The 8214-nt window shown below is 39.8% G+C and overlaps 1 long non-coding RNA gene across 1 annotated transcript; it reads right to left on the reverse strand.

Moving 5' to 3' along the window:
* Positions 1-250: 250 nt before the first annotated feature.
* LOC122546505 lies at positions 251-6191 on the reverse strand. Its single transcript, XR_006310757.1, has 2 exons — positions 4348-6191; positions 251-1107 (listed from the first exon to the last, which is right to left on the reverse strand). It is a non-coding gene; the product is annotated as an uncharacterized LOC122546505 (long non-coding RNA).
* Positions 6192-8214: the final 2023 nt, after the last annotated feature.

Genomic DNA, 8214 nt, shown 5'->3' on the forward strand with positions numbered 1-8214 from the left:
GGAACTCACTGCTGCAGAGGACTTTAGGCCAAGTCATTGAGTGCATTTAGTACAGACAGGTTCTTGATTGGCGAGGGGATCAGGGGTAAGGGGAGATTACAGGAGAATGGGGGTTGAGAAATAGAGCGGCCATGATCAAATGGCCTAATTCTGCTCTATATCTATGGTGTGTTGCGATTCTTGTATCTGTAGGTATTAAAGTGAGAAACTTAAAATAAATATGCATTTGTTAAAAGTACAGAGATAGATGTTTTACAAATGTAACTTTTAATTAAAGTACATGAATAAAATATTAATTCAAGTTTAAGGACTTCAGATAAGTTTTGGTTTTTCAAATTAAAACTAACTATGAATCAACCATTGCGGTAACCCTCCATTAATATAAGTCTCATTATACTGGCTTTCCATCTTAGCCATTGAAAATTGCGCTTAGGAATCAAAACTGCTCCAGAATTAATGATAAAACTGAAGCATCCATATACAAAACAATTGAAAGAAATACGAACAAACATAATGAGTTAATCATTTACCCCATGTCTCATCAATAACCTGGTATGGCAATTTCCTGCCATCTGACTACCATAAAACACCAAAGAAAGTATTTTTAAGGATATCCATTAAATACACATCATAAATGTACATTTTGCTAATGTAGTCTCATTTACAGTCTGAGGTAAACCAAAATACTTCCTTGTAATAATGTTGTAGACAAAACCAGTAAACCATTACTCAAACATAATCCTTTGGCTGTCTCAATCTGGTCATTCACGACATTTTATCTTCGATTTAACCAAAAATACAACCTAGATAGAAAGTTTTCACTTTATTCACCAGGATGCAATGTAGAAAAACAAAGAAAATACTGCAATATGTATGCAGAAAGAACAAAATATTTTACCATCCATCATAAAACATTGTGTGTCCACCCTTGATTATATTTCAGTAATGATATATGTCCTTTCATCTTCACGAAAAGATACAGTGCAATAATTTAGTTGACTTTTTTGGACATTTCCACATTCCAGGCACCCGTGAGGTAACGTAAGCGAATGAAGAGAAGATCTTTACCCATTTGTAACCAACTCCAGAATGGAACTAACTTTGATCCTACAAGGCAATGTAAAATGAGAGGAATTCACACTAATGCAGCATTTGGCCTGCAAAAATATGTTGCTAGTTTACAAAACACTCAGTAATTTTAGAACACAAGACTGTAAAACCGTTAAAAGGTTATTATGAATTTTGTTCACAAAATGTTTATTTATATACATCAGAATAATTTAGTTAAAATAATTTATATCTCTATAAATTACAACTCGCATCTCTGGAGTTTCAAAAAACACCATGTTTTGTTTTTCCTTTTAGATGTAATCCTGTTCCCGGCCAAGATGACCTAACATCTAACAATGACTGCAGGACTAGGAAAATTATATTTTTCCCCAATTTTAACACAAACATTCCTAAGTTACGTGTGCAATGCTTCAGATGTAGGACAAAACAACCGACCATCAAAAGGCACTTTCTTTGGACCTACATGTCATTTCAATCTTACACTTGATTATCTTTTGGTCAATTAGATTAAGATCAGAAATTTGATTTTCCACTCGCAGCAATTCTGACATTGGAAAAGTGCCAGAGCATTAATGGTGCATTTAACTAAATATCTTCAATTTTCTGTCATTAGCCATTTTGTCCAATAGCTATGTTAGCTGCATCCATCTTCCACTAGGTTCAAAGTTAGTGGGAAAAGCTGTACCTCGTAGGTCCAAATTGAAGGGTTGTGTGCAACTGAAGATAAGTGGCTACACACAAGGGAAAATACTATTTCAACCTGAAGTTCAAAATAATTTTATACATATGTCAATCTTCATCAGGGCACAAGTAATAGAAACCAATGGGTTTATCAGCAATGCCACCACTAGATGGAGCACACCAAATGGAATGCATTGAAGTACTGCTGCAGTGCTAAGTCACTGCGAAATGACCAAGCAGCAGCCACATAAAGATGGCACTGCATATATATTCACAGGGCAGACACAAATGCTAGGAATGTAGGGATGTTCTGCCAGACAGGGAGAATTGAAGATTTTACTCCTTACTGTTTACAACAATACAAGTAACAGTTCTCATTCTGCCATTTAATTACAGTAGAAACCAGTGCACAAGTCACAAAGTCATCCACCTAAGATCCTTGTCACAGGAGACCGAAGTCACTAAGCCTTGCAGATGTAAATGCCTCCTGACGGCCATCGTGAATGGTGGTCTGCATAATTTGGTTAATGCTGGTGTTTGTTTCCACCCTGTGAATAGATCAGTGGTGCCACCTTGAGAACAATTAGCGGTTGCTTCATTGCTTGACATGGCACGACATTGCTCTGTTTGAGTTTACAAGCTCAGTGCTCCACCTATCAGTGGCATTACCTATCCCATTCAAAATACCAAATTTAAGACAAAAAAGATATGCTTCTGGTGGAGGAAAATGAACAGATTGAGCTGAATATTAAAACTAATGTAAGAGTGAGGGTCAGTAACTAAACAGTCAAGTTTTTCAATATTTCAGAATAAGAAAGTTATAGTCTGTCTAGAATTATGTCGATCATTTATCTAGACAACTCATTGAACATATTGGTGCATAATAAATTGTTATGGACCAGGTCAGACTCTCTCAAAACACTCCAAGAAAGTAGCCTGGATCTAACTTTGCTAGTTGTTTAAGCAGGTGTAGATGGATATTCCAGGAGATGCAGCTGGTCCAACCACTTAGTTTTAAACAAAACAATTTGCAAGGTTACTGAATGAAACACAAACAAAAATGAACAGAATAATAGAATAATTTAACCCTACTCAAAAAACCCAACAGATTATCCCAACTTAATGATATTATTCCAAATTCCTCCAACAATGCCCATAAACACCCCTTGGCAAAAAGGTAAAATCAAACACAGGGTCTTACAGGGGAGAGAGAGAGAGAGAGAGAGAGAGGCCAGAGGGACTCAGCATGGGACACCTTCTTCCATGGAGCGGTTTCTTGGACCAGCAGCCTCAAACTGAACTGCCTGCCTCCAGAGAACAGCCAGACTGCTAAAACCAAACCAAACCAGAAAAAAGCTGAGCCACTCCCGTTTCATTGTACAAGTGTTTGTGTTTTAAAAAAAAACTTGAAAACATTCTCAAGGAGATCAACCCCAGACATTTCGGAGTCTGTGTCTTTACAATCTCCTGGGAAAAAAACAAGGACATGCTAACCTTGTTAAAGGAGCAGCATCATTACAAAATATATTCTTGAGTTCTTTACAAGTGGTTTTTTTTCAATTAATAGGAAGATGGTATGGGTTTCAATTGCATCATTATTTCATCGAGCAAATAACATATACAACCAATTTCACAAATTTAATAGATGGCTGCATTCATTCCATTGGAGTGCCATAGACTTAAACCATCTATGGTTCATTATCTAAGGATATACTAGCATCGGAGGCAGTCCAGAGTAGGTTTCCGAGGCTGATATCAGATATGGAGGGATTATTTAATGAGGAGAGGTTGAATATATTGGACCTGTACTTGTTGAGATATAGAAGAATGAGAGGTGACCTTATTGAAACGCACAAGATTCTCATGGAAATGAAAAGGTAGATGCAGAAAGGTTTTTTCTCCTTGGGTCAGTCTAGGACCAGAGGGAATTCTCTCAGAATAAGCAGTTGCACAATTAAGACAGAGTGCCTTGGCATTCTTCTTAATATGACTTGACAAGGACATTTCATTGCCCCTTTTAGGCTTATTTGTTTCTTTATGTTCTTTCTGCTTCCTTTATATTTTCTAAACCTTATGTATGTTTTTTACTTTTTGACTAACTTTTCAATATCATCATCATCATCCAGGGTCCCCGAATCTTGACATCCTTATCTTTCATCCTAAAGTTGAACTCTGATCAACTGGCCTTTAGAAGACTCCCATATGGATTTACCCTCAAACAACCACCCCCAATCTTATTTCTCCAGTTCCTGCCTAATACTGTTGTAATTCACCTTCCCCTTACATGATCCACCTGAAAAAACAAGTATTGCTCACTTCCAAAGCAGATTCTAAACTGATTGCTTGGAGTGGTAAACAAATATCCTTAGATTTTACTTCCACTTTGATACCATTCCCAGATAAAATGCTAAACACAGGAGCAAAAACCCAGTAATTTCCAAATTAGTGCATGAATGCTACACAGTTAAGCATAAACCACAGCTGCATTTATGGCGTGGCTTAAGTAATGAAACGATATAGCTTCATGCTAATGACCCAGTTGTTAGAAGTGATCCCATTTCCTTGCTTTTTCTTCTCTGGGTGTAAATAACTTACCCTCTATTTCTGTCCATTGCACAGCAACTTCGGCAACTGGAATCTTTAAACACTGGGCAATGTAGAGGAGTTCCACATCAAAAGCCCTAAAATGCAAAAACAAAAAGGTTGTGAAAACATTTTTAAGTTCACTGTTTAGGAATTTAAGGAGCACTTTCACAGAATACACAAAAGGAGATATTTAAAAATGGGACAAAACCATATTTCCAATTTTTCTGCCCCATTTCCTCTTTGCTACCTATCCACCATTTTAAGGCCAAGCAAAATGTTCGCAGGTCTATCTACACAAGTCACATACAGTCTGTCAGAGAAAATCAGTTACAATATTTCAATTCTCTTCATGTTTGCTCTCCCCCAACAGATGAAGTAATTGCTGCTGTATTTAATCAGACTGAAAAGACAGTATTCCCAGACACTTACTTAATGAAACAGTCAGTCAGTTTACAGGATTAATGAAAGAAAAATGTTGTGTGAAGGGAACAGCAGTTTCTACAGAGGATGTGCTAAGTGTGGTAAATAAGTTAGTTATTAATAGCTATGGAAGCAGATTTATACTTGCATAAAAAGTTGTGTGTAAATGCACGTTCTGTCATTTTTCTAGGTTCATTTAACAATACCATTTGATTAAACACCAAAACTGATCTAATTTCTCTTTCTAACGTGTTGTTTGGAACCCAATCTTTGACACCGTTCCTCCTATTGTACCAGAATACATTTGATGTGCTGCATTTGTTTCTTTGATTAGATGTTGCCTATTGCTATTCAGTTTGTAATATTTCCTTCAATTTGATATGGACAAGCTCACATTTGGACTAGGTAGATGGTAGCTTTGTTATCCAGGCTAAAAGGCTGCAAAATTGAGCTACTCACAGTGTGGTATATCAAATAACTATAAATTATTCTGTGAGATTACAAAGTATTGGCAACACAGTTAAAAGCTACTTGTACGAACAGGATAGTGTTTGTGATTATGCTCCAGTTTATGCTTCAAAAAGAACCTGCAAAGCCTTCCTTAATAACATTTGGGGGCTATTGCCAAAATTGGGACAGCTGTCTCACAAACTAGTCAAGCAAGAGCCTGATGCAACCATACTCACAAGAATCATATTTAACAGACAATGTCCCAGTCACCATCATCACTATCCCTGTATACGTCCTTTCCCACCAGCAGGACAGACCCAACAGAGGCGACAGCACAGTGGTATACAGTCAGGAGGGAGTCGCCCTGGGGGTCCTCAACATGGCTTCAAGTTAAACATGGGCAAGGAAACCTCGCGATTACCACATACTGCCCTCCTTCGGCTGATCAGTAATCTTGCATGTTGGACAACACTTGGAGGAAGCACTGACTATTGAAAGGGCACAAAATGTACTCTGGGTGGCAGATTTCAATGTCCACTGCCAACAATGGCTTGGTAGCAACACTACTGATCAAGCTGGTTGGATCCTAAAAGACACAGCTGCTAGACTGAGTCTGTGGCAGATGGTGAAGGAACCAACAGAGAGAAACGTACTTGACATATTCTTTACCAATCTGCCAGCTGCAGATGCATCTTTCCATGACAGTATCAGTCAGAATGATGGCTGCACAATCTTTGTGGAGACCAAGTCACATCTGCACAATAAGAATACTCTCTATTATGTTGTGCGGCACTGCAACCATACTAAATGGGACAAAGTTTGAATAGATCAAGCAACCCTCCCAAGATTGGGCATCCGTGAAGCACTGGGGGCCATCAGCAGCAGGAGAATTGTACTCCAGCACAATCTCAACCTCATGGCCCGGTAGATCCCCACTCAACCATTACCAGCAAGCCAGGGAATCAACCCTAGGTTCAATGGAGAGTGCAGGAGGGCATGTCTGGAGCAGCACCAGGCATATCTAAAAATGAGACATCATCCTGGTGAAGCTACCAAACATACATGCCAAACAGCATAAGCAGCAAGTAATAGACAGAGCTAAGTGATCCCACTACTAACAGGTCAGATCTAAATTCTGCAGTCCTGAACAGTAAATAAAAAATAAAAGAGCTACAGATGCTGGAAATCAGAAACAAAAACACAAATTGCTGGAAGAGCTCAGCAGGTCTGGCAGCATCTGTGGAGAGAAATTAGAGTTAATGTTTCAGGTCCTGAGACCCTTCCTCTGAGCTTTCTGCTCAGCAATAAATCGCTTAGTGACTCTCAGATTAGGCTCGCCAGGGCCAGTCAGCTCCTAACTCAGTACAGACTTGGTTCAAACATGGATGAAACAGCTGAATTCCAGAGATGAGGTAAAAGTGACAGTCCTTGACATCATTGCTGCATTCAACCAATTGCGGCATCCAACAGTCCTAGCAAAAAACGGGCATCTGGAAACAAATTCTCTGCTGGTTGGAATCATACTCAGCACCTGGGAAGATGGCTGTGGTTGTTGAAGGTCCAGGATATCTATGCAAGAGTTCCTCAGGATAGTGTCCTCAGCTCAACCATCTTCAGTTGCTTCATCAATGACACTTTGTCCAGGATAAGGTCACAAGTGGGGACGTTCACTGAGGATTGCACAAAATGCTATTTGCAGTTCCTCTGATACTGAGCAGTCATGTTCAAATGCAACAAGATCTGGATTGGGGTGACAAGTGCCAGTAACATTTGCACCATACAAATGCCAGGCAATGACCGTCACCAAGAAGAGACAATCTAACCACCACCCTTTGACATTCAAAAGGTGTTACCTTCACTGAAGCCCCAACATCCTGGGGGTTACCCTTGAACAGAAACTCAACTGAACTCATCATAAACACAGTAGCTACAAGAGCAGGTCAGAGGTTAGGAATACAGTGGCAAATACTGGGATGGCATGGTGGCTCAATGGTTGGTACTGCTGCCTCACAGCGCCAGGGACCCAGGTTTGAATCCAGCCTCGGGCAACTGTTTGTGTGGAGTTTGCACATTCTTCCCGTTTCTGCATGGGTTTCCCCCAGGTGCTCTGGTTTCTTCCCACATTCAGATGAATTGGCCACACTAAATTGCCCATTGTGTTCAGGGATATGTAGGTTAAGTGCATTAGTCAGGAGTTAGTGTAGAGTAATAGGGGAATGGGTCTGGTTGGGATACTCTTTGGAGGGTCGGTGTGGATTTGCTGGGCCGAAGGACCTGTTTCCACACTGTAGGGATTCTATGAGTAACTCACCTCTGGACTCCCCAAAGCCTGTTAACAATCTACAAGGTACAAGGTCAGGAATGTAACAGAATACTCCCCACCTGCCTGGCTGGATGCAGCTCCAATAACATTCAAGAAAACTTAACACCGTCCAGAATAAAGCAGCCTGCTTGACTGTCACCACACAAATAAGCACCCACTCCCTCCAGCAAAGAAATTCACCAAAGATCCTTAGACAGCAACTTACAAACCCATGACCACTTCCATGTAGAAGGATAAGGGCAGCAAATAAGTTCCCCGCCAAGCCAAACAGCATCTTGACTTGGAAATACATCTCCGTTCCTTCACTGTCACTGGACCAAAATACTAGAATTCACTCTCTAAGGACATTGTGGGTCAATTTACAGCACGTGGACTGCAGTGGTTCAAAAGAGCAGCTCATCACCACCTTCTTAGGGATGCACAATAAATACAGGTTAGCCCACGATCTTAGAGAGAGTTTTAAAAAACTCCCATCTCTCCCAATCTAGCCCAATATGCTACTTCCCCTTTCTGTAGTGTGCATTTATCTAGCTTCCTTTGACTGTAACAAAGCTGACTGCCTCAAACTACCCTCTCTATTAGTAAGTTGCACATTTTAACTACACTCTTGGTAAAGAAGCGCCACCTGAATTCATTGCTGAAATTATTATATTTCGGTCCCTAGTTTGGATTATGCTTGAAAA

The sequence above is a fragment of the Chiloscyllium plagiosum genome, unplaced genomic scaffold (assembly GCF_004010195.1).
Source record: "Chiloscyllium plagiosum isolate BGI_BamShark_2017 unplaced genomic scaffold, ASM401019v2 scaf_9039, whole genome shotgun sequence".
Classification (NCBI taxonomy): domain Eukaryota; kingdom Metazoa; phylum Chordata; class Chondrichthyes; order Orectolobiformes; family Hemiscylliidae; genus Chiloscyllium; species Chiloscyllium plagiosum.